Raw genomic sequence first — 27,661 nt, 5'->3', positions numbered from 1 at the left:
AAAGCGGTCATCCTCGGTGGAGTATCACTAACGAGCCGTTTACCTGTTATGCCTTAATTTATCCAACGGTTCTCCCTCTATCTCTCCCTCTCTACCTATCTATCTCGACCTCTCGCATTCTTTCTCTTTCCCCCACTCGCGTTGTTCACGGCGATCAATCGTCGGCACCAAGTTCCTGCTTCGTTTGCGCCCTAGGAGGGTCGTTAAACTGTCGTGTTCGTTCACGCAAGGCGACATAATAATTTTAAGCCTCGCATCGCGCCGCTTCGGAGCCACTTTTGATGCCTAACGATGGCTAAGCATCGAGCGCGCCGAGTTGTACACGGCACGTCGTCGTGGCGCAATCGCTGGCCGGACGCTTCTCGATGCCGCCGCCGTACGCGATGAGACGCGTCGAGAACGGAGAAATGGAACGTCACGCCGGCGCGTGTAACGGTTTTCGGAAATCGACAGCAGTCGGCTGAACGAGTTCATCGGAGATTTCGTCGATGACCCGGTTACGATGCCCGTACGATCGGACGTGCGTCTATCCTCGCACGAACAACTCGCGCGAGCAACTTCATCGCGCGCGATGCAGCTAGGGCTGCATTTCTTCTTCGGTAACAAACCCAAACCGGACAGAAATAATAATCATAACGTTACATTAAATACGACAAAATATGACAAGAATGTATTTACAATATTAATTTCCAAACAATTTTGATAAACAACATTTGATTGAATAAAATAATAAACCATTACTTTTTTAATATATATGGAACGATGAATCGGCAGATCATCTACTGGATGGCTTTCCGTGGCGTTCGATCGTTTGTAGACGCTTGAAACGGAGAAACGTTGCCAAAATCTGATCTCTCATTCCATCGATTGGATATAACTTAAAAACCGGACACTGGACAAGATTTCTGAAAACCTGACAGTCCGGGGTCAAAACCGGGCAGTTGGCAGCCCTAGATCCGCAGCGCGCAGAACGCAGAAACACGCAGCCCCTCGCCTCGCGGCCGAGGAGCTGCGGAGGAAAAAAAGAATCGCGCGCGGGGCGAGGCCGAAGGAGGAAGGAAATTTCACTAGGCGCGCGTATCGTTTCGCCTTCTCGTTCTCGCGGAAACTAGGCTGCCTCGTGGAATCTGGTGTGTATTCAGCGAGTCGACCGCGTTATCGGCGCATTATCTAGCCGCACCGCGTGGCGAACGCACAGGCTTTGCCGGCCGGTACAACACCCTCATAGTAGCAACGTGCGCGCGCGCGCGCATACGTCGATACGGTTTCAGTTACCTAATCGCGTAGCCGTTGCCCAGTCGTCGCTTTTTACGGGCCCTCCCTCGCCAGACGGGCCCAACGATGCGTGAACGCAAACTTTACTCGTTCCATTACGTTTTCTACTCGGATAATCCGGTATATCGGGCCCCGCCGGCGGACCCCTCGTCGCCTCCCCCCGAGAGAGAGAGAGAGAGAGAGAGAGAGAGAGAGAGAGACAATCTCAATCTCCGCAAACGCACTCTGCCGCGCTCGGACCGGCGACGGATTTTTCCGCCGCCGAGGACGATAGCGCGTAAATAACGGCGGCGAACAATCGTCTGTATCGTCCACTTCGTTTGGAAAGAAGCACGGGGCTGCTGGATAGACGGGACGGAATTGCGGCGAGTACAATGGCCGAAGCGCCCGGTTTAAGCATCAGCGATGATCGCGTAGCTGTGAGATCCAAAATGGGATTTTTCATTGACTCAGACGGAACATAAAAGCCGCGCACGGATCTCAGCCGTTATCGATCGTTCAACCACGTTCACGGTGCTGAAGCGATCGTTCAACTGCGTCAGCCTGGCCGCCCGGCGCGGCGGCTCGCTGGCTCCTCTCTCACACCGAGTTCCGCAAAATCGCGCTTGTTTTCGACCCGCGTCCGAGTCGAATCCGTTCGCGCGCGTTTCGCAACACCGAAATTCGCCTCTCAGATGCAGTTCCATTGTTCGGCGCTCGCGCTTGCGTTGCCCGCTGAAAGGAAAGGTGCTTGACTCAGGGACACCTCTCTCGTATGTGTATCGCTCGGAGCCGAGAGTGGTGGTCGCACGCGGTAGCCTACTACGAGCACGTAGTTATACTTAACTGTACGGGGCTCGACACAGTTGTACGTACGTAAGTGCACGTAGGCTCACGTGGAGAGAGGGAGAGAGAGAGAGAGGGGGGAGAGAGGGAGAGAGAGAGAGAAGGGGGAGAGAGAGAGAGAGAGAGAGAGAGAAAGAGAGAGAGAAGAGAGTCCTCCGCGGGGCCACTACGGGGACGGCGAACGTGTTCGCGTATTAGTATAAGAAGGCGGACACGCGGCTAAGCCGCAATTTGTCCGAGTCTTTAAACGCGCGTTCCGCGCGTTTCTATCCGCACATGCGCGCGCGCGCACGCACACACACGTACACGAGCGAGCGAAGCGTTTTACGTTGTGAATTTCAGAGCTCTGTTCTCGACGATATGGTATCTGACAGCGGCTGAAAAAGTGCGCAAAGTACCGCTCTCCTTCTCGCTAGCCCTCCCTCCCTCCCTCCTAAGTCTAATACCGCGCGACGCTCGCGCGAAAACGCGAAATCTTTTCCTCCGTCGCGCCGAGATGATATTTTAAGATCGGATTCTTTGACTATCTCTGCTTCCTTCTCTTTCAATTTCGTTCCGCGTAGATTCGATCCGTTATATTACGCCGATCCAAAAGCAATCCGAATACGATTATTCAAATGCGCACGGAGCGTCTTATCGGGCCGGTTACACACGGTTACGGCGGCTGCTGCGAGCGTAGGTACAGCACGAACGTAAGAGTGTATGATTAATCGTTTTCTGACCTTTCTGATGCACCTGTGAAATCGGAATATGATTACCATATTGTGTCGGGAGAGAGAGAGAGAGAGAGAGAGAGAGAGAGAGAGAGGGAGGAGAGAGCGAACGAAAGCAACGCCGCTTCGCGCTCCTCGCGCTCTTCACGCTCTTTGTCTTTACGCGCTCGTCTCGCGCCGCTCCGCGCGATTTTGCATACGCTCGTTCCGGCGCGTTCCAGCCCGCCGCAGAGCGACCCTTATGGATGCTTGTATAAATCAACAACGCTCACAATTAATATCGCGGTCTGCGCCGGGGCGAGTAAAACACGTGTAAAAAAAACGGGGGGACAGGGAGCGAAAAAAAGATCGAGTTGGACTAGTAGACGCCGGCGCGACGGCGTCATCCTTCGCCGTTCGCATTGTGCGACGATTTATTGGAATATACATCTCACGAACCGTGACACCTACGCTGTAAATTAACGCCGCTGGCAATTAGTATCGAGCGCCCTTGAAGGAAGAGAGAAAAGCGAGGAAACGAAAAAAGCGATCGGGCTCAACGAGGTGCTCTAATACCCCCTCTCTCTCTCTCTCTCTCTCTCTCTCTCTCTGTCTCTTCCCCTTTTCTCCTCCCCCCTGCCTCTCCTCGTCTCAGTCTCGTCTCGCGCACTGCGATCTTATCTACAGTTCTTCGCGAAAATCTTTATATCGCGAGACAATTTATGCGTATACCAATTACGCGAGGCGTACGTTATGTATGCCGTAAATTAACGCCGATCACAATTAACCTTGAGGGTTAAAAACGAGGAAAAGACGACGCGCCGAGATCATCGCGCAGATATCGAACCGTCTGAGATCTCCAGCCTGTTTACTATTATCGCGCTTCGCGACAATGCGGCGGGGAACGCGCGCGATCGATTTCGAGGGTGGGAATTTTTCCTCCTCGTCCATCTCCAAACGAATGTCGACGCAGCCTCGTATTCCGTCGCGTGCTCGATACCATTCCGCGTTGAGAGAATAATCGCCCGGAGAGAGAATTTTCGGCGGAAACATCGCCGCGCGTGGACGCGCGCTCGCAAACGACTCCGCTCGATTCGTGCCGCCGGAACGTGCGCGGTGTCGCAAATTCCTGAGGACGCGAGGAAAAGGGACGAGAGGAAGCTTCGACGACACCCTTCGCATCCGGAAAGTCGCGATCGAGCCGAGCATGCGAGGAAGTTTAAATTCCGTAGGCGCTGTATATTACGTGCGCGTTTATAGGAACAGGAGAGTGGAGCAACATGACTTATAACCGAGTTACTCGCCACCGGTGATTTCCCATTATACGACCCGGTATCCGAGTCATCCTCCCCCCTCGAAAGGATTAAAGGCATCTCGAATGAGGTTGGTACTACTTGCAACATTGAGGTTGCGTCGTATCGCATCTGCGCCCGCGTACGATTCTCATTGCGTGGCAGCAATAAATATGCTGATTAAGCGGCAACGCGGGGTCGGTTAATTTGCAGTATATCAGTATCCAACAGCGCATTTTAATTGGCCGTGAAGCATTATTGCGGGGGATAATCCACGGCGCGGCTTTTCAATAATGGTCGCGCGCAACTGACAAACGACGCTCTACGAGAGAGAGGGAATGCGAGCGAGGGAGGCAGAGAGAGAGAGAGAGAGAGAGACGGCGAGTTTGGAAAGGAGGATTTCTCGCGCGGCGGTGCGTTCGTTCGACGGTTTTTACGAAACGACGGTAATTACGGTCCCTCATGTCGCTTTCTTTTCTTTTCTTCTTCCTTCAATCCTCCCCTTCTCCTCCCCCGGATCGTCTCGCCGTTGAAATGGACGAAAGCGTCGTCCGCGACGCGACGGTTGTCATTGTCGCAGCTATCGTTAACCGCGGCGGGCCTCTCGCGCGAGGCCAAGGAGAGGAGACACAACAGGCGCAACGCGATACCGCAGTTGCCCAACTGCATCTATCGTTGCGGAGTCGCGGATTTCGTTGCAAAATCATTGCCGGCAGTCGCTCTCTGTAGGCTACACGAACTCGGAACGCGACGTCGATTCTTCGCTCGCAACCTTGGAGCGAACGTAACCGCGCTGCCGCTGCCGCCGCCGCCGCCGCCGCCGCGATGCAGTTACGAGCGCGCGCGGGACTTCTCTCTTCCCGGCCGTATCTGGCTGATCGCGATGGTGAAGAAAAAAAAGGGGGAAGAAGAGAGAATGTTTACTAATGCCCGGCGAGCGTAGAAAGGAGCGAGCCCAAATCCGCGCGCGCGTCGGAGCAGATTCCCCTCGGGACTCAACTGACATTACTCGACTCGCTCCGCGCCGGCTCGACTCGGCAGACGACTTTATCGAGATCCACGCAGCAGCGCGGGAGCGGTCCTCGCCGCGAAATTTCCGACAGAAATCTCGCCCGCGAGGGCGGTGCACCGCCGACCGTGTCGTCACGCCGCGTCGCGTTCACCGCGAAAAAGCGGACGTACCACGCCGCCGCCGGGTATCCGGGCCGCGATCGGCCGGTTTTCGAAGCGAGCCGCGGTCCGGCAATCCGCGGAATCGCGAGATGGATTTCACGAATCGCCTCGCCGCGCCGCGCCGCGCCGCGCCGCGCCGCACAGCATCGCCGCTCGTTGCTCAACTTGTCTCGCGAGGGAGCATAACCTTTGGAGAGACGAACCGGCGAAGGATAAAAAGAGAAAGGGAAAAATTCCGGTGCCAAGAGGGAAAGAGGGTACGTATGCACGAATGCATGCGCGCTCGCGTTCGCGCTCACGTTTGCCCTCTCGCTCTCTCGCTCTCCTCCTCCCCCCCCCTCTCTCTCTCTCTCTCTCTCGCTCGCTCTCGCTCTCGCTCTCGTCTACCACGAGCGCGCAGGCAACGAACTCGCAATTATCGTCGCGGATATATTCCCGCGTTATCCTTGCTGGCCGCAGTCGTAACTTCGCGCCTGGGCTCGCCCGCCGCGCGCACGGATACGAGTTATGACGTTTTCTGCGCGGCACTAAAGATTGCACCGCGCGCGCTCGCTGCATCGCGCTGCATCGCAGACCTCGGTCGGACCGAGAGAGCCAGCCCGCGGTCTCGAGAAGAAGAGAGAGCTCGCGCGCCTCGGCTTGCCCTTTTCTCCTCCCGCACCGCGAGGGCCGCCCCCGCCCGCCGTCGCGCCCTTAAAGAGGCCCTTATCGCCCGGCGAAATCGGGCGACTATCCGCGAACTATCGTCCCGCTGTTTACGAGTCGGCGAGGAGCACCGCGACGTATCCGCCGATAGCGACTCGACACGCTGGTAATTGCCACGGCGGGATTGCCACCAGCATCACACCAGCGCGTCCCCATCCCCGCCCCCGCCCCCGCCGCCGGCGCCGCCGCCGCCGCCGCCGCAGCTCGGCTCGGCTCTCTCGCAGTGTGTTGCGCGCCTCTTTCTCTGTCTCTCGAGCAGCCGCGTGTGCTAGTCGCCGGCGGAGCGATAAGCGATGAGCTGCGAGCTGCGAGCGGTGAGATGGGTGGGCGCTTCTCTGAGTAACGAGACTGCGGCTTTTAGGTAGTTTCGTAATTGTCGGACACGAGCGCGGAGATTGTCGCGCGGGAGCTTGATAAGCAATAGTCGATTAAATCGCCGAGCGGACCTCGAGAGCGCTACGAATAATCGCGGACGACGGCTCGTTATTTCGCGACCATCCCGAGGATCCAGGATGTCCCTTTGTTCCTCTGTCTCCCTGCCCGCGGTAACGTCGTAGGTATTCGCGGGAGAATCTCGACGGAGGAAAGGCTGTACCTTCTCGTCGTCGGTTCACGTTTTAACGCGGACTCGATGCCGCTCCGGCCGTTTTTCGGGAGGGTCCGCGACTTTCTCGGTAACAATAAACGATCGTCGGAACGCGCCCAAAATAACATTTCTCGGTGAGACGCAAAAACGGGCAGATCCGATCGCGAAGTGGGATTACAGGGGGATTCCGCTTCTATGTACTCGATATGAACGAGATTAACTTTTCGGTCGGCGAAATGGCGACGAAAGGATCGAAAGAGCGACGGCACAACAACCCGCTTCTCCGACGGAACCCACCGCGACCGGAAAGGAACTTGTTATTCCCGCAGGCGCTCCCGTAAATCTAGACCACGCTTAACAAACACCGTATCGACAAACACATCTCGCTGAAAAATATCACGCGAGTGCGCTTCGCGACTCGATAAACAGCATTCTTTACATCGTGCAAGATACCGGCTGCTCGCTGTAAACACCGTCGTTAACGCCAATTTTACACGTCCTCCTTGTCGCGTTTTTTTTTTTTCTTTTCGGACGAACGGCGTCCCAATGATCGAGAAACATTCGAGATTATTAATAGACATACTAACGGCCTACGTCGAGGAATTCGGAAATCCGTAAAATGTATAAACTCAGAAATTCAGTCGATTAACGTCGGCTCTTGTGAGAAGCGAGAGCGCCTCATCGAAGAAGCGAGAGGGAAGCATCGCGCAAGCTGACGTCACGCGAGAGTGAGAGACCGAAAACGGTTTCCCGGATAGGCATTTGCAATATCTCAGGCGTTACAGAGTATCGCGCGTAATGGCGCGTCGTGTACTCCATTCGTTTCAACAGATTCTCGCGTTACACCGCGTCGTATGAAACATCGCGCTGACCGTTCTGTCCGCCCGTGCTGAGTCGCTCGCGCGCTTAAATAGCGTTAATTTAACGCGCACGCGTGTGGCAATAACTCCGCGTACGGATTTAACAGCGCGAAATTCCACTCGGCCGCTAAACCTTCCGCCTTAGATCCTGCCAGTCGCGCATGCCCTCTCTTTCGTCATCGCTGTCGGCGGGCCACGATCGCCGCGTTACGAGGATAATTGCGCGCGTACGGGATAGAAGCGCAACGAAGAGGAACCGAGGGAAAAGTGGCAGGCAGACGGATAAATCCGTTTGTTATTCCGACTGTCGGCGTTATCTTCCGTCGCATCGCGCTGTCCCGAGGGTGACTTTCCCCAACGCGCCAATTGCCTTCACTTCCCTTATTTGACATTTCGGAACTCCAATATCGCGCGCGCCCAAACACCCAACTCTCTCTCTCTCTCTCTAGATTTTCAAAAAATCATTCATCAAAGTTTCCGAGATCAACCGCATATAATAAGGCCATATCGTTCAGAGACTACAAGAGTTATATTCCGGTAAATAAAAAAGAAAGAACCCAGGGAGCGGACGCGATCGCAAAATCAATCGTTAAAACGGACACGACGCAACACAGACCGAACTCAGAGAGGGAATGTTCCCCGGGGAAAAAAGACATCGCCTTATTCACAAGCCCGTCTGCAACACGCTCCCGATTTTTTCATCGCCTCGAGCGGGGCTTTGCTCGTCTCGATCGGTCCTAAAGCCGGGGTACCGTCCTTTCGCATTAGCATATCTCTACGGCAATAAAGGTCTAAACTATACGCAGGCGCGCGATCGCGTCCGCGCGCGCGCGCGCGGCGCATAAACCGGCCGATAAATTAAATACGCTAATCGAGCGGCGATGCAATAAACGACTCGTAATCGGCCGAGTGGCTTACCGATTTAACGCGCGGAACATCGCGAAAGCGCGAAAGCGCGCGTTGCGAACTCGCCTCGCGCGGCGCGGCGCGGCGAGGCGAAGGAGGCGGCGGCCGTATTAAAGTCGCCGTCGTCGAGAAATGCACGGCCTGGCCGACGCCGCCGTCCGCGCGGACTAAAACGAGCCGTTTAGTCGCGCCGTACCAATGACAATAAACATTTTTAATCGCTTCATTCTCGCGCATGAAGAGCTCTCACGAGACAACGCCGACGCCGATCTACTTGTCGCCCGCGAAGCTGTGGGTCACATTCGCTGCGTAGCGCAGCGATCAGCTGATCGCGAATGCGAGACTCCTTCTAAAATTCTTCGAAGTCGCCCATCCACTCCGCTGTGACCGCTTTTGCGCGATCTTTGCGCGGCCGAACGAAAAGGCTTTGCCTTTCTCAGCGATTTCGATACGAATAGATCCGAATATATCGCGATATATTGTATTTTTCTGTTCACTCGTTCAAGCTAAATCGTGACCGAGAATGCCGCGAACCGGGAAAGTCGCCAACGCATTGTTGGCTGTAATGGCGGGTGCGCGCACGATACGATACGAGGCTAAACACTTGACTTGGTAACTTCGCAAAGGTCACGCGGCTTTTCCCCGCAATTGTATTCCCCAGCGTGCAGAAGTATTAATTTTCGACGATTTCGTCGTACCCGCCCCGCGCGCGCGATGATTGGACGTGTGTCGGCATTCCGCACACGTAAGAAATCCAGCGAACACCGCGCCGTCGCTCGGCGGAATCGCGCTGGAACGGCGACGTGCGCTAAACAACGCCTCTTTGTGCTCGACGACGCTTCTCCGGAGGGACGAGGCGCCCGGACGTATCGCCGCATCTCGTCCCAAAAAGCGACATACAGACGGCGACATCGAGTCGAGTCGAGTCGAGACGAAACGAGATATCTCGTTGCCGGGCTTAATGGACGCGCAGAGTTGGCCCTGTCGCGCGCGCGCGACATGATGCGAAATCACGACTCGCATCCTTCGGCGACCTATGCAAATCGATCATCCTCCGAGAGCCGAGGCGAGGGTCCGGTCGAGGCCACGCCGAAAACCGAGCGTGGAAAAGGGTGCGCAAGCGGGACAAGATAGAATCGCGGGGAGACGGGCGGATCGAAACGTTCCGCGAATTAAAGCGACGCTGCGCGCAAGAAGGCCGGCCACGCAACGGAATGGCTTTCATTCAATTAGGCGGCGGCACGGAATCGGGCCTTTGTCAGATAATCACAAAGCTTACGACGCGGCGACGATGACAGAAGGGTGCGGCCGAAAAGGCGCGCCCGGCACCCCGCGCCGGGCTCGTACACGTAGCGCGATCTATGAATAGGAGTAAAAGAAGCACAAGGAGGAAAGACCCGCGGGAGGAGGGGAGAGGGACGAAGGAGGAATGATACGACACGGAAGAATCGAGGGTTGGGCCGTCGCGCTGCACATTGGGAAATAAACGTGCAGGCGCGCGAGGACGCGGCGAGGGGAGAGGAGAGGAGAGGAGAGAAGAGAAGAGAAGAAGAGAGGCAGAGATAGAACCGCGGGATGCATAGAACAAAGGGGAAATGTGTCGGGAATGACAATGTGTGTCGTAACGTCGACTACTAAAGCCATTGTACTCGTCGAAAACGCGCATGCTTAATTATGATTTGACTTATCGAACACGGACGTTTTCATCGGCGCACCGCACTCACTCTTTGTCCATTGAAATGTTAAAATAACATCTCGGTATATCCACGCCGCGCGCTCACCGGGATTACTTCACCCGACGGAGATCGGCCGCGCTTCCCCCGTACAGATTCTCACTCTCGCGCGCGTTTTAGTCGCGCGCCTCCTCGTGACACAATATTTCGGAAATATTTTCCGACGCGACGAGAGACGCGACGAGAGACGCGACGAGAGACGCGACGAGAGACGCCGCGAGAGACGCGCACGTCTCGCTCTTTACCCGCACGGATGGCGAGGAAGGAGGCAAGGGGGCGAGGGGGCGAGACGAACGAAAGGAAAGGCCGCGGGAGAGCGTTTCGTTTCAATTTGAATGCCGTTTAGGCCGCGGCAGTAACAATATATCGCTCGCAGCTTCTGCATTATTCACCAGCGCGGACATGCATCCAGCGCAGTCGAGCATAGTTTGTCGGTCAGCATCTGCATTCATCGACATATTCCGTCGCGTCACAATTTCTCTAATCGCGAGGCGTACTTTCTCGCATGCATCGCGACTAAAGAGGTTGGCGATTCTAATTTCGTCGTATTATACGCACCCGCCGCTTTGTCGGCCGTCGGTCTGTTTAGCATAACAGTGGAAAAGAAAAAAGTGGAGGAGAAGCCCTCCCCGCGAGCCCTCCTCGTCGCGTATCGGTCGCTCTCTCTCTCTCTCTCTCTCTCTCTCTCTCTCTCTCTCTCTCTCTCGATTGTGAATTAACACGCGCAGCTCGGGGAAACGCGAAATGTCTTTGGGAAACGAGAGGCTTCCGTCATGAAATGGCACGCGAGGGAGCAATGTTATTATTAGAGAGACAAAATACGATTGAAGAAAAAATCTCTCTTCGTTATTTCAGTATAATTCGCGGCTCACAAGTGTAACAATTTTCACGCACGGATATATTTCTCGATGAATCTCAAACAATGTAACGTCAATACTGATGTAAAATAATGAGAATAATGAGAATTGGCGAGATCGTGGCGTGCGTTCAACTATTTCTATAATATATTTGCTTGGCGGATGTGCGATTCTCCAATTGAACAGTGAAACGATGCAAATCTAGACGGTGAAACTAGATTTCGTGCAAAAGTTTCTCTCGCTCGCAAGGGCCGAGAGTGGCGAACTCGAGTGCGACGGAAGTTCGCCCGACCGCGAGAGCACTCGCGGAATGATAAAAATCGCCCGCTAGAATCGCGGCTCGGCGATTAGTGTGCGCGATCGGCGAAAGTTAGCGCACTCGCGTGCGCCGAGCCGAGCTGAAATAGTCCACGCGCGAGATTTCGCGCGACCGTCCCTTAAATCCTTAAGGGCGCAAGCTCCGTTTCATCGCTGTAACTTACGAGCCGCGGTCACGAACCCGCGGCGCAAAGTCGGTGACTCTTCCGCCGACAATGGTGCATTTGCGTCAGCTCGCATACCGACGTCCTGGCTCATCCTGCCTGGCTGTTTCCCTTTGAAGTGCCACGCAACGAATACCAATCCCACACGTGCTGGTCGTCACGAGGGAGGACGAGCCGACTTTCCCGTCACGTATCAATAACGTGTGTCACCCCCGGTTCGACACAACTTCCGCGCCTCTTTGCCGCGAGCGGGACGTAGATTAGATTAGGGAGAAGAAAGAAACTCCTCGCTCTCAGGGACGAAAATGCAGAGTCTCGCGACTTGAGACCCAATTTAAATATCGAAACGTGTCTAGAAAAATAAGAAAAATAAGAAAGCTGCTGCATGCCAGTTTCACCTGTGTGATCACACACAGCTTGCCTTTACCGCTGCTGAAAATGTGAATTTTTCGTGTACGAACGTATACGACGTTCGCCGCGGCTCGCGAATGAATTCGAGCCAAGCTTACAGCTCAGCTTACAGCTCAGTACTGACGTTACATTGTTTTTGAGACTCATACCGACAAATATATCCATGCGTGAAAATGGTTGCTCACACTGGTGAGCCACAAATTGTACTGAAATAACGAACCAGAGATTCTGCCTGTTCAATCGTATTTTGTCCCACTAATAATAATATCGCTCCCTCCGTGTCATTTCACGATGAAAGTCTTTCGTTTTCCAAAGACATTTCGCTTCGGGCGATTGTGCGAGCGAATGCGAAGTTACCTTACGGTGCGACAAGTATCGTTAGCATCTCTCGAGTGCACTCTCGTATGTACTCTGTAAAGTTTCTCACAAAGTCGCGATTCTTTCGCACGTGCGGTCGTGCGGTGCCTTCGGACACCGGACGACAATAAAAATTGGCGGCACGATCTCGCGCGGTACGTCTTCGAAAAGCGAGCAGCGCTTCGTGCAACGAATGGCAATCCCACGCGCGTGCAACGTAACAAAGGATCGACTTTCCCGTCACGTATCGATAATACTTTGTCAAATCGTGTGTCAGAGTACTTCCTCTTCCTCCTTCGATGCATATAGCCGCGGCACACAGACGTACACACGTACACCTATCTGCTGCATACATCACGCGCTACGTAGATACCGAATTTTTCCTAAGACCGCTATTGTCCCCCAACTTGTACTACCACATTCAGGCGTGCATTAAATCACGTTAAAACACGTTACATTGAGAACAGCGGTCGTACAACGTAATAATACCGAAATGGCCGACGGATGCCGACTTTTTTCATCATTGTCCTTCTAATTACTTTAATTCCTCGCGTGTGATTCGACGGTGAAAATCTTTCTCATCCGCGATATTTTCTTTTCTCTATATTCTATCACGCGTTTCCTTCGGCGTTTATATAAATTTACGTCACGCTGTTGGATTCGTTCGGCCGAACGTGGCAATGAACTCGCCGCGAGCATGCGAGCCGTGCGATGTGTACAACGTTGCTTTATTCGCAATATTGAAACAAACGCGTTTCTCCGAAGAGAGAGAGAGAGAGAGAGAGAGAGAGAGAGAGAGAATAGCGGAGGAAGCGTGTTGGAAAAGCAACCTCGAAGCTGTCGATCGACCGCTAAGAAGGTCTCCAGCGTCGGTCACGCAGTTGCGCGAGAAGACACGAACATCGCCGTATAAGCTTTTGCGCAAGAGGCATAATTATGGCCGAAGAGGAAGAGCGGAGCCGGAGTGCGTTAGCACACGTAGGACGAACGTTGAACGATGAACTTGACACTGCACACGCGAGAAAGAGAGGAAGGGCGTGCGCGAGCGAGCGAACGAGAGACGCGGACAGAAAAGAAAGAGAAAGGAAGACGGAGCCTGCAGCCTCGCGCGCGCGCGCAACCGCCTACCCATTTCTATCTCGTCTTTTTCATCCTCGACGAAACAAATGACGTCCATAAGTCTATCGATCCTTCTCGATTACCCCTCTTAATTTCCCTTTTTCAGGTCACGCTGGAAACGCGGATACGCTTAAGCAGACAGTCGATTTCTCGACTCTCGCCGCTTAAGCAGAAACAGCCGTTTCGCGCGGACAATGTAGGCGCGCTTGCATTGTTCGTAATGATGATATCATGATCAGTATTGTTAGTTAAACGTCTAGTTATCTGCTACATGCGCACAAACACGTGTATATTTCCTCCCTCCTGCATACAACGTACGATCGTACGTTCAGTCGTTTTTTTTTTTTTTATTTATTCGTCTAAGTCTGTGTAAAACTGCGACAAAGATAAAAGCAAAGGTAATTATTCGAAGCCAAAAATAACAATAACAACAACAACAACGTGACGATGGACGGATGGATAAGATAGTGGAGCAAACGAGTGTGCGCATTATGACAAACATTTAAAAACGGTCCAAGTTGCGAGCGCGGCAGTGAAAGCTGCGGAGTAACCGCTAAGTCCATCACTGGTAATGCGCGAATCCAGCACGGTGAATAAGCATGCGTACCACACTGACACATTAAGATCACGAATCAAGATAGAGGCTGCGCTCAGCCCAAGTCATAAAAGATACTTTGCTCCACTCATTCGTTCCACGTTAGCAAGCTGCATGAAGATCTCTCCTTGTCTCTCTCCCCTGCATATTATACTTTTCCGGCGCCGTTGCGTCTATTACACCTCTCTTCGCGCGGCGAGCTCATGCTAACGTAAATTCGCGGGAGAATTATATCGAATTCCGCTTTGGAAAAAGGAAAAAGGAAAGAAAAACAGCGGAATTCACTCTGGATCTCACAGTCGCGGGAAATTATTTTCTTAAATCAGCCGATGTATTATTTCGTGTCGGCCTTTGATATCTTTTATAAAAGAAACGTCTTTGTGTGAGATAAAAAAAATTGCTTCTTTCGCATTTTATCTTATCCGCCGATCGCGTCGCCGCCGAGACAATTTTGGAGAATTTTGATCGGGTAAACCGCAGGTGAGAATTTTTTCCCGCCGACGTATCCGCGATACATCGGCGTATCGCCGCGAAGCGAAGCGGACTCTCTCGTCGCGGGAGTCGTAAAAGCCGTACGTGCACGCGCGCGCTCGCGCGAGGCGCATCGTTAGTCGTTCGTTCCAGATTCAGCGATTACCCACTTCCTTCTTTCTCCTTCGGCCGTGGAGAAAGAAACCGTATAATAGCGGCGGGCAAAATAAACACGGGGAGAGGCCTCGAGCGACCGTCGTGAACGAGTTTTACGAATGTCGTAACTCTCGGTTACTCAACCACCGGGGTGCCGGCCGCATCGATAGACGATAATACAAAGATTGCCGGTTTTAAACAATAACGACACACTGAATCCGACGGAGACGTAACGACGCCGAGCTGCTCCGCGCGGCTCCACGAGCGAAAAGTACGCGTTACGTAAGCGGTACTCAGGCGCGCGCGCGCGCACGCTAGCGCACAGCTTTTGCGCGCGCTCGCGGCTTTTTACTGCCGCAAAAATCAAGGGGTTCCCGCAAAACTTTGTTCGCCGCTCGTCCACCGTCCTCGCGGTAGAAAGTTCAAATTCCGCATCGAGAAGATGAAAATTGCGCGCTGCGGTGCCGCGATGTAATGCTGAATTATCTAATGAATTTCTTCGTCGCGTCACGTCGGCGCTTCGAGTAGAATGTAGCGGCTAACACTAAAGTGAATCTTGTGTCTTCTCCATTACGCGCGTCCGTGAACAAATATCCAGGAATTTTTTTCATTCGTCAGCTTGTATATTTCGCTTGCACATAAATTCGCCGGGCTCGCGAAATGATGCGATCGATATCAATATCAAGTTCCGCAGAGAATAGGGGCGCGTTTCGATACAAGTGTGTACTGTTAATTAAAACCGGACAGAAATTTCGAGTGTGAGTTAACTACAAGGTGCAGTATCGCGTGCTTCCTCACTGAAGGAGCAACGAGGCCAGGCAATTACATCAGTATTACGGGGAAGTGCGTGACCCACTGACTACGCCTTTCGATATTTAATGACACAATTCCTCGCCCTCGTTCGTTCCCCCTTTCGCCTTGTATCCGCAACTTTTCGCAATTATGCTCACGTGCACTAGTTAACAGCGTCACTAGCTAACCGCGTCAACAGTCGACGCTGACTTGCTACTCTGCGAGAAATCTCGTCGCAAGATGAAACGCGCCAATTCACGCTCGTGTCGCTCGTGATTGAAAATACATGTTAACGGCGTTAAAATGTATTCGATTGTACGTACGAGGGATGTACGCTGTTAGCGCGTACGCAATAGTATTTCTTGAATAATCGCGTGCAAACATTCCGGCTCCACGGGGGTTGAAGGGTTGACCGAGCTTCGATGTGCCGGCTGCGAGAAGCTACTGGCGGTCACGCATGCACGAACGCGCACGCAAAAGAAGGTAAACGCGAATAGGAAAGTGTGACATCGCTGGCGGTGATTAGAAGTCGTAGATCGCCAAGTGTTGTGTCGTATCTGCGGCGCAGTCGACCGTAAAGGCAAACAGGAAAGGAGTATCTCAGAGAGAGGCGACTTCACTCGACTCGGCGCGGCGGCGCAGCTCGACGAGAGTGCCGGTGTAAACGCGCAGGAAAACACGGGAAAACACGCGCGCGCGAAACTACGTATCTGACGAGATATCTGCGTATCTGCGGATGCACACCGAATTATCGTCTCTACCGAGGAAAACTGAAAAACGCTAATCCAGTCTGGATGATGAATTCTCGTCGTCGAGAGTCAATCCGAAGTGCCAACGTGGCCCGATGTGTGATCATCACACGACGTCACCGGAAACTAATTCTATTTTCTCCGAGTTGTGTCGAGCAAACCCGCGACATCGCGGCTAACTAACAAAAGTAGCGCTTATGTGGCTTGTCTCTAGAAGCGGGAAAGCGAAAAGTTTACACGTAAAGAGTTCCACGCTCTTACAGCTGAAAAAGTTACGCGATGATCGACGCTAATGACGATCGTATAATTCTTCAAACTATGGAAATGTGAAACTTTCCATCTTGCCTGTTTCTGCTCGTGGCGGAAAACTTACGTGACCATCAGCCTGGAGACGCGTCGATTTCACTGCAGCTGTCGCGCCGCGCCGCGCCATTAATCGCGGAACGATCGTCTTAAACCTAATAACGATTGCGTCGTCGGATCAACGCAAAGTGTCCACGTGCTCGCTGACGATCACAATGTTTCCAAAGATAAATCTACTTTGTAGCATCGCGAATTCACCTCGCCAGCTGTAGACGCGTCGATTTCACTCCGCGGGATAAGCGTCACGTCGCATGACATGCCATTAATCGTGAAACGATCGTCTTAATCGTCGTCATCGGAATGCATGAGTACGCTCGAACGTGCTCTGTCCCGCTACGTGGCGGAAATTACGCATTTTGTAAGTCGAAGCTTTGTGCGAACCACGAATGTGTACCGAGAGCGTAACTTGCCGCGCAATTTTCCGCCCGCCGCCGCGACGGTCGCCGAGCGCGCGATAACAATGAATCGACCGGTGCTATATTCCATTTTTTTTCTTACTTCACAGAATGATACTCCTCCTTCCCTCCGAATTCCGTAATTCCGGCAGATTCCGCGCGGCAAACGGATTCGCGAAAAACGTACCTTTCCGTGTTGCGCGCTATAGCCGCTATAGGCTGTTTGCCGAGGGTAAATGTTTCTTCAGCCGAGGAATACTCGCACGGTTAACCGTTTAAATAGAATGTAACAAATATTTGCGAGGCGCGGCGGCGACCCGCGCGCACAATTTGACCTCATGCAAGAATGCTCGTTAGAGCGGGCTTTAAAAATGCTAATCATACTGAATGTCTCGGCAGCGAAGTCAAATACAATTTCCGTGGCGGATAACCGACTATTATACGGGAGAGAGAGAGAGAGAGAGAGAGAGAGAGAGAGAGAGAGGAAGAGAGAACGGTAAAAAATATCAATGCGAAACGTTTCGCAACGTCTAAAAATATGAGCGTCCGAGAAAAAAAATTAATACTACGTCTTCACCCACAAAGGATAAAAAATTAATTACTACACGGACATCGATATGCTGTAGGAGAAGAGAAAAAAATCTACCCAGCTGCGCGCGTCGAGGTTACGTTTTAAAATATCACGTGCGAAATAATGCTCACCGGCCGGCCACAAAACGCGGACACCAAGCAGAAACACCTCGGCTACTCTCTCCGCTTACGTCGCTTCGTCGTCGATCGCGATTGACTGATCGACGATGCCGATCGTCCGCTGTCGAGCCGCTAACAGAGCCGATCGCGTCGGCGAATGCAGCAACGTTCTACCGTCCGCGATCGCGAAAAATACTAATCGTTATTAATCGTCGGCTCGACACCGGCTCGAGCACTGCGGAGCCGGTGCAAACAACGGATTCCTCGCCGATGGGAACGAAGAAAAAGGAAGTCAAGAACGAACCAAGGCGAAGGGAGAAAGGAGGATGATCTCACGCGACAAAAAATGACAGGCGCACGCGGAGAGCTCCCATCGGCGCAATTATAATCGACGTTACATGCCTGATCGCGTTTAACGATTGCGCGCCAAATTATCCGACTGAGAAAAAGGGATCGATCTCTTGTGCCTCTCATCCAATCGCCCGGCCACTTGCCCTTCGTCATCTGACCGACTCGCGAGCGAGCGAACGAAGAAAATTCCGCGGTTCGCTGATCTCGCCCGGATCTCGAGCGGATGAGCCGTGCGCTGTCGGCGCGCGGATTCGGAGACCGACCGTTGCCATCCTGACCGATTCAAAGCACACCATCTACAACGAGATCGATCTTGATCGATCGAAAGATTGAGATTGGGATGTCCGCTCCCTTCTTCGTCATTTTAGACGTCTGCAATTTTTCACGAGCACGCGCTCGCGCGGGAATCAACGAGCGCGACCGCGCGCGCGAGATCGAGATTCCACGAGCGAATGTCTGAACAAAATAGCAGAGACGCGCGCTCTCGCGGACGTGATGTCACGTGTTTATAAATAATTGTCAGAGATTGCGAGAAAGTGGGTATCATCACGTTCAATGCCGCGCTCGTGCGCGCTCGCGGTCGGCCGTTCGCGCGCGTTCGCCGTCCTGTAATTTTATTCGCGGTAGAATGCAATTCCCGATGACGCCAACGATGAACGCGACCTTCAAGGATACGCATCCTTCTTTCTTTCACGGTTCGTCCTCCCCCTCGTCTCGCTGTGTATCTCGCTCTGGCGAGCGCGAACGCGCGCGCGGTACTCTATTGCCCGTGTAACAGTAACTCGCTTAAGCGTATAATTTGTATCCGCTGGGATATAGATGATACGGCGATGAGGAGAGCTTTATTTTTGCAATTAAGACGCCGCTGTTCGCCGTGGAGAAGTGCTCGCGCTTGTAAATGCACACCGTGGAAGAAAAGTACCGTAACGAAGCGTCAAGGCTGCGCGCGCGCGCGCGAGCGAACGAACGATACGGCCGATCGGATGGATCGTGTTTGCGTAATTTTACCTCGCTCGCAGTTAACGCGGAAAGTCTCCTCCTCCCCCCCATCTCTCTCTCTCTCTCTCTCTCTCTCTCTCTCTTTCTCTCTCTGTCTCTGTCTCTGTCTCTGTCTCTCTCTCCCTTGTTTCGTTTCACGTTGTTTCCCCGAGTGCAATTGTCACAAATAACGTGTTATCTTCCGACGGGAAAACTGCGATGAATGGTTGCAATGCGCCACTTTTTACGCGCAAACTTACATTTACGAAAAGGAATCTTGAGAAATCGAGACAGTTGTTACCTCCTCTCTACCGGTCTCCTGTCATTAAAGCTTCCGAGACGTATCCTGTATCGTTAAATCACGATAAAGAACCTCTGACCAACGCGAAGATTCGTCGGGGGAAAAAAGGAGAAAGAAAGAAAGAAGGGAAGAAAAACAACTCTCACACGACGGACTCTGGGACACAAAATCTGATAAAAGTGAGGCCTCTCGCGTGTATCGATCGACTCTCGCTGGCGTTGATAGTATCTGCACGAAACTTACATCGGGTATGCATTTCGGCTAATTAAACGCGCCGAGGGGCGAGCACGATCGCGATAATTCTGCGGCCGTTTCTTTCGGCAGCGAGCGAGCGAGCGAGCGAAGCAACGAACGAGCAGAGCCGCGAAAAAGGGCGAGGCGATCAGTCGCGCAAAACGAGCTTAATTAATTTCAACGCTCTCTCGCTATACGTCAGGCGCGGCCGCGCGCTGATCGGATTACTCTAAATATCCCCGGCGCGGTAAAATCTGCATAAACCTTACGTTAACGGCCGTGTTTGCCGCGTTTCTACCAATTAAGCGTTCACGAAGTTCCCAAAGGGGGGTGCCTCGAATAATAATTCGTTTTTCGTGAGCGCGCGCTCGCGACCGCTACGCGCTTCATCCGGAGGGCTGACGGAGAGCAGGGCGATCAATCTCGCGGGTATAAAGAGGCCCTAATTAATTCCCCGTCGCTGTCGCAGTAGCGCACGCTACTGTTTGCGAATCGTTATTATTGCGAGTGCGCCGGTGCGATTGTAATAAAATCTGCATAAGGCCTCCACTAATTACCACGTTTCAGCCAATTAAATGATCGTAAACGCGCTCGCGGTTAGACTAATCCACCTCGTGCTTCTCCCTTTTTCACGGGGCGGCGGATTTCTACGCGGACTTTTTCACTCGACACGACTCGGTATACATTTCGAGCTAAGTATCAGTCAATTCGCCGGGGGATTTCCCCCGCCGTAATGTAACAACGGTATGCGCCAAGTGCTCGACGAGAGAGAGAGAGAGAGAGAGAGAGAGAGAGAGAGAGAGAGAGAGAGAGAGAGAGAGAGAGGCTGCTCCCCTCGAGTTGTACTCGGCTGCACTACGCCGTACGAAGAAAAGGCGACTGCTTTCAGCAGCAGAGATGGAAGAGCAAGATATCGAGTAAGAAACATGTCCAATATCCGGTAACATTAAAGAAAACAAATCAAACGAATGTTTCCGTAGTTTCAAAAGGCTAACATTCAAGGCGCTATCTTTTTATTAAGAACCGTCGCTCCTTTTTGGGGGAACGTGCTTCACCTAGGACCTTCCTCGCGGGCTCGCCGATCGTAACGTTAACGACGACAACGGCGGAATCACCGATATCGCCCATACTTCCGCTCGTACGTCGCCTGTCGAAATCGCGCTGCGCCAAGACCGTCAATTACGAGGCGTACATAAATCCAACGCGGTGCGCGCGATGCTTCCACGTTACGCTGCGAGCGAGGACTGAAATAGGCGGCCGGTGAAACTAGTTTTTACCGTAAATCCGCGCGGTGCAGCGGACTTGGAAAAGTTGTCGTCCGACGACGAAAACAACGAAGTAGGCGACCTTCGCTGACAAAGAGATCTCGCCGGGAATAAGAATAAACTGGTTCCGGTCGCGGCGTTTTTTCTCTCTTTCGCGAAAGTTCAAGCCACGGTCGCGTTACGAAATCGGATTCCCGATTCGCTCTATTTCTATTTCATGTCGTTCGTCGAGCGGACTCCTCGTCGCTCCCCGAAAGTGGGAGGAAGCGGAGAAACAAGTCGCGAATCACCCGAAGCCGTGCGAGAGACGTGCTTTTTGGAGAAAAAAGTGCAATACTTGTCCGATGAGGCAACGGCGCCGCTTAGCTGAACCGCGCGCGAACGATGAAATCACACCGGGAATGACAATTCCCGTGTGTGCGGGCGTAACCGGCGCATTTTCCCTTGTCTCAGATTTGTTATCTAATCGCGCGAACGCCCCCCCATTATGCAGCTCGCGCGGCCCAAATCTTCGACAAAGCGGAGCGTGTAGGAAGCGACGAGCCGCGAGAGAGCCTCGTGGAATAATCCTCACAGAGAGATACATCCCCCCGATACGTGTGTGCGTAATACTGTCGCCGTCGTTATCTCGCAAAGAGGTTCGCGTCAAACGCACACCCCTTACCATTCACGACGCGAGCGCAAAGAACGGTTCGCAGCGGTGTGTGTACGCACGCACGCACGCGCGCGCGCGTTGGATGTTGCCTGCAAAAAGGCAGCAGGCAATCACGACCAGGCCCGAATATGGGCGAGTAAGGTCAGGGTGCGAACGCAGCTGAGAACGAGGAATGCCATTACGCGCGTTTCGAAGTCGCCGTTTCGCGGCCGGGGCGCCCCTTTCTCGTCTCCGCCTTCCCTCCCGCCGCGAGTACACGTGTGTGTGTGTGTGTGTGCACGCACGCATGCATGTGTGTGGCGCGTGCATACACGCGTGGCCGCGGAAAGCTCGCGTCCACGGCTTGGTCGGCTGGACACGCGCGTGTGCTCGTGCATTATCGTGACAAAATTGGATCTCCCTAACGATCGTGGGGAGGCGTAAAAGGGCAGCGCCGCGTCGTTGTCGCGCGTAAACTGCATTTATATTTCCGTTACCTAATGAAATATTTTCGATATATTTACGCGAGAACACGGTGTGTGTGTGCGTTGTGTCATGGTATTCGTCCACCTGAAAATTACACGCTTAGGCGCACGCGCGCGCGCGCGCGCGCGCAGAGCGGGCTACTAAAAATATACATTGTAATCTCGAGTGCCGTAAGTATATTCCAGCGCAGCGCAACGCCGCCGTCGCGCTGCGCCCCTCTCGAGTGGAGACAGTCGGCCGAAGCGAGACTGGTCGGTCGCGCCGGAGAGTGTGTTGGTCTCGAGCCGCTGTAAATTCGTATTTATTTTCCAGGCGTTACGCAACGCGCGCCGAAAGTATTCCGGAAGACTGCCAATGTGCGCGCTGCATTGTCCATTGTCCCGAATAAAGCGGGACCAAACGGTTTTCGCACGCGGCCACGGCCGCAATGCGTGAGCGGAGAAACGACGAAATTATATCGCTTTCAACGAGTCCACTCTGTCGATCGCGAGTTCTCGAAGGCTCGAAGGCTCGAAGGCTCTCGACGGCTCGCCGCGCGTCGGGTATTCGACGATCGCCCGAGATGACCGGCCACCGTGTTACCGGCGGAACCGGCGTGTGTTTCCAACGTGGCGAGGGGGCCCCGATGCGCTGAATATCGCGTATTTCGACCGAAGTGCAACGGGCTAAAGCCGCGCGCGCGCGCGCGCGCGTTCGCTCGCTCGCGCGGTGTGCATCGCAATGCGATGCAGGCAGCATAAAACAAGCTGCCATACATGGGGCGACCGTCAGCCGACTCCGGGTTATAGCAGGACCAGCTCGCTTCGAGCACCGAAGGAAGACGGAACGAGAACGCGGGGCGAGGAGAGAGAGACGAGAGAAACGAGAGGAACGGAAAGGGACGCGCGTCGACGCGACGCGACGCGACGCGACGCGACGCGACGGCCGCGAGCTAGAAAGAGAGAAGGATATAACAGAAGGGCGAAGGGGGTGGAAGAGAAGGGAGGGGAAGGAGGAGGAGGAGGATGAGGAGAAGGAGCAGCAGAGGGAGTTCTGCAGCGTGTTATCCGCGCGCTCGCGCTCGCGCGTGTGCGCACGAGCAGCACGAGACTGTGTTCACGGAGAGCCGGGCCTCACCTCGAGAGATAAGCCTGGCTCTCGCTCCTTACGAACGGAGCACATGAAAAGGTCCCTCGCCACAGAGGTCCCCGACACCCTCCGTTAAAAGTGCATCCTCGTAAAGTACGAAAACGCCTTCGCGTATGACGCGGACGCAGCAGCGCCAAGCGACCTATGACATCCCGAGAGGTGAGGGCGCGGATGACGCGCGACGACGTCGTCGGGGAATGGTGTTCTATTCTAGTTAGTCCAAAAAGTCGCGAGTTTTCCGCCGCAGTTCGAGTTGGCAGGGCAGGCGAGATTTAGCGAAATCGACGGCAACACTTGGCGCGGTGCTGAATTTGCGAAACGTTCGCGCGCCAAGTATCGCGAATCACGAGCAGCATGGTGGTGCGCGATAATCTCAAAGGAGCTCACCGACCGCTGCTGGCGCGAGAAGCTCGCCTCGTGGCGGCGAGCGTAACGTCGTGAGCGCGCCTGCGTTCTGCATTCTGATCGATAATTAATGCGCAATTAATTGAACGGGAAACAAATACGCGCTGACGCAATCCCGGGCGTTGCGAAACGGGCGCCTGTTCGATTATTAGCTATCAATTAAAATCAATTAGGAGCGCGCACGTGCGCACGCGCTGTGAAATGTACACGAACATCCCGCGCCGAGGTCGACGCGGCCGCCGCTAATAATTCACTTGAAAAATCGATCTCCTCCAAGCCGATTACAATCTCTCGGCGGTCTTTTAAAACAGTCGAGAAAACGAACGTTTAATAGCCTGCACAGTAAGGCTTCTCGCGCTCGCGCTCGCGCGCGCGGCAACGCGCGGCTGTCCCGTTACGTTCCCTATCGTCCATTAAATCGCAATTAATTAAATACAAAAATTATTCATCCCGAGCGAGCCCCGTGCCCGGCTATGCAACGTGAAACACTGCGTAGGTATGCAAACACACATCTACACGCCATTCACATGACAACAAGCGCGGCCGCGAGAAGGTGCCGATGATTAATTCCAGGCGCAACGTTCCCCGCGCGTCCGCGTATTCCTATGTACATTCGCCGAGATCGAATTCCCCTAACCTTGTAAAGCGGCGGCTTACACGCCGTTATACATATCGGCGAAGGTGTCGAAGCCGCACGGCAACACCTACATGCCGAATGGCCGCCGAACGGAGATTAGACGGGCACGTGTAGGTACGCACGTTGGATCTAAGAGCGAAGTGTCCCTCTCTCTTTCCGTCTCGCTCGCAATCTGTGCGATACTTTCCGCATCACAGAGTGCCTTTGAGCGCGAGATTTTCTCTTGGGAATTGTGGTGGAAGAGTAGCCACATGCAATGCTCATTTGTTCACCCGTCACAATTAATTTCTGCCAATCACTGAAACGTGACGCGTTTTCTTTTTTTATCTATCTTTATTTATTCTTTATTTATATCTTTATTTATCTATCTTTTATTTATCTTTTTTTATCTTATTCCAAGAGACCTGTTCAATGTGAAATTCCCTCCATCCTCGAGGCTGGATGGGCTCTACGTCGATGATACGAGCGCGAACATTATCCGCGAGTGTCACCGCGGCCTTGACATTTCGTGCACACGCAACGCGGGACTTTCGACAAGCGCGCACGCACGCACGCACGCACGCACGCACGCACGCACGCACGCACGCACACATGCACGCGCCCACATTTGCATCACCCGCATGTTTCGTGACGGACGTGCCAGAGCACGACTGTATTAATTAGGTTACAAATTAATGCGGGAACAACGATGTTATCCCTGAGATGTAAGCGGCGTATGCGAATACATAAAATCGAGAGGATTAATGAATTGCGGCGGAATGATTTGCCAGTCGGCAAATCGACAAACTCGAATTTTAAGCGAAATTGCGACGAACGAAGCACGCGATATCTCTCTACCGATCGATTACTTTCTTATCGAGCCGCGTTATCCTGCATTATCCTACGCTTCGTCTTACGCGAGACTCAGCGACTTCTCTCGGTGTACTTTTTCGACCATGTCTTCGGCTGCCTCTCCTCCCGACGTTATAAATACACAGCGCGCACACCCTCTTTTTGCGACTTTGACATTAACATCGACGGGATCTGCGATAAAGACATCCCTCCCAATAAGTGCGTGATTACAAATGCGCAAGAAAGAGCCTCGGCGTTAATGGCCCATAATTAGACAGGAGAGGAGCCTACTTGGTGTGTCAATGCAATGATCATTGAACTCGGTGCAATTATCCCGGTACCCACCCCCCCCCACCCGGCGCCTCGTTGGAGGTATAAATAGCTCGGCGTATATGTCAGCGCGACATTACGGAGGATCGCAGTCACGTTAGGGGAGAGAACGCCGTCATTGTCGGCTCGCCCGCGAATTTCGAGCCGCGGAGACCGCATAGAGACAACGTGACTCAGAATGCAAATATAGTCAAGGCAAGAAAGCGCAATTTGAGCGTGCCTCGGCGTGTGGGACGCGCGTACACGCACGTCGTCTGCACGTCGAAATTATACTTTGTCTAAAAACGACGAGCGCCGACAATGACGCGAGCATGGTCCTTGTCGTCTGTCCACGTCGTCGTCGATCGACGATAAATCCGCGAGATAAGCGAACGCTCGTTACGCGAACGCCTGTTACGAGTCCAGTGGACGAGGAGAGGAACGGAGAAAGGCTGGTTTCCTCAGGGGGATTAAATGATTAATAAAATGGACTTTTCACATTCGGCGTGATCGTCGCGCGCGCGTTCACCTCGCAGACAAATTATCGGCGAAACGGACGATATAGGCAGGGACGATAGACGAAAATACTCGGCTTATCCCTCGGAGCGACGCAGAGCGACGCGCGAGCGCGAGCGCGAGCGCAAGCACGAAGGAACGCCTCCGCGAGAGAGAACACAAAGAAACATTCGGCGAAGGGGAGATGAGACGACCGACGCTCATATCCACGAGGCGCCTCGTAAGAAGCGATCTCTTACACGGGGACCGAGAAATCGCCTGCTCGAGCACTTTTCCACATTCTACGTATAAAATGATAAGCCGGCGATATATCGTCTACATTATATTCTCTCACGGCACACCACGTTCCCGTGGTTTTTTTTCCGCGACGCGAAACAGAGAGAGAGAGAGGGAGAGAGAGAAAGCGAGATGGAACGGAAGGAAGAAGTGGCGAAGAGGGAGACGAGACGGCGAGAGAGAGAGAGAGAGGGGGGAGGGAGAGAGAGAGAGAGGGAGGGGGGGGAGAGAGAGAGAGAGAGAGAGAGAGAGAGAGAGAGGGAGAGAGAGAGAGAGAGAGAAGAGGAAAGAAACCCTCGACGGGTAAGACGATGATCGGTCGTCGCAACCTTGAAACCTGTCTCCCCGGGCCCGGCAAGTGTACTACACAAGGGGTCCTCGATTTACACGGCGCCAGGCCGAGATCGGTGGGGAAATGCGTACCGCGGCACGTTCTTTTTATTAATGAGCGAAGCCACTTTGGCGCGGCGAAGGTCGTGCTCGCCGATGATCTACATTAAACGACGATGATCCCCTGACGGCGTAATAAACGTCACGGGGAGAAAAACGCGTGACGTTTGAGTGATATTAAACCTGCCGGTGCACGAAGGAGCAGGGGTAAGAGCGAAGGAGAAGGCGGAATTTATAAGGCCGTTCTGGGAGTACATCCGAGAGAGTAACGAGCGCGGCAGACGCGAGACTATGTAATCGAAAATCCCGCCCATTCGCGCGAAGCGAGCGAGTCCCTCCTCCTCCCCGCGAAAAGATGAGTTTTTGGATTTACATCCCGCCGCGTCTCGCGCGCCAGACGCATTGCGAAATGAAGCCTGTATTTTTTCGCACCGCGTCACCGGCTCAACCCGACCGGCGGGCGCCCGTCTTTCTCTCTCTCTCTCTCTCTCTCTCTCTCTCTCTCTCTCTCTCTCTCTCTCTCTCTCTCGCTCTCTTTTTTCTCGCATACGACGCCTGCCCCGACGTTGGCCAATATGCTGAACTCTGTGCGGCGCAAGGGGCGACAAAAGTCGGCCGATCCAGTTGAACACGCGCCGCCGGCCTTTGTTATTTACGAGCCGCGATATAAGTATTAAGTAACGCTACTTTCACTGTCGCCTACACGGTCGTTAAATTCCTGGCCGGCTGTTCCGAAAGGTACCGATCGCGGAACGACAATGCAGCGGTCTCGCGCGCGTGCGCGCGCGCTCGCTCGACGCTCGACCTGCTTTGACTGCCAAATTAATGACGGTCGGATCTGGCACGATCGATCGGTCGGTCGATTGTACACGAGCTCAACTAGACTAGACTCGACTAGACGATCGGTCTGGTGTGTGTCTCTCTTCCGCGAAATTGAGATATTATACGCGTTACCCTGGCATTCGTACGCGCTCATGCGCGCGCGCGCGCGCGCGCGCGTAAGTTTGCGTGCGCTGTTATGAATAATCATGTGTGCCAGGCGAGGGGCGATAAATCGCGTCGGCCGAATAATCGTCGTAAATGTTATCCGACGAGACATCAAATAAGTTCGCGCGCAATTATCAGGCGTGAAGCGAAGACGTCCGGAGCGCGTAAGCGCGCAACGCGAGTTGCCGGTCACAGCGACACGAGCCAACGCACGTGGTGCGGCCGAACTTCCATTTCACCGAGAGAGGAAGAAGAAGCGACGAGGATTCGCGGCCACGGCAGACCGACAATAGGTAACCTTGAATTTAGCAGAGCGGAAACTACGCCTATGCTCCCCCCTGCCTCTCTAATTACTTTCTCCGCGGCGGTCTATCGCTAGGATCTGGGCGAATATGGACGCGAAACTATCCGGCTCCGTGAACGTACCGCGCATGACGTAATGGTAACCT

At 53.6% G+C, this 27,661-nt stretch overlaps 1 protein-coding gene across 3 annotated transcripts in view; it reads right to left on the bottom strand.

Annotated features, from left to right (window-relative positions):
* The window catches only part of sano (CABIT domain-containing protein serrano), a 145,835-nt gene that overhangs the window by 103,094 nt on the left and 15,080 nt on the right, over window positions 1-27,661 (bottom strand). The window lies entirely within an intron of this gene.

This window comes from Harpegnathos saltator, unplaced genomic scaffold (genome assembly GCF_003227715.2).
Source record: "Harpegnathos saltator strain DR-91 unplaced genomic scaffold, Hsal_v8.6 scaffold290, whole genome shotgun sequence".
In the NCBI taxonomy this organism is placed as follows: domain Eukaryota; kingdom Metazoa; phylum Arthropoda; class Insecta; order Hymenoptera; family Formicidae; genus Harpegnathos; species Harpegnathos saltator.
Note: the sequence above shows the minus strand (reverse complement) of the source record. Positions and strands in the feature narration are given on the sequence as shown.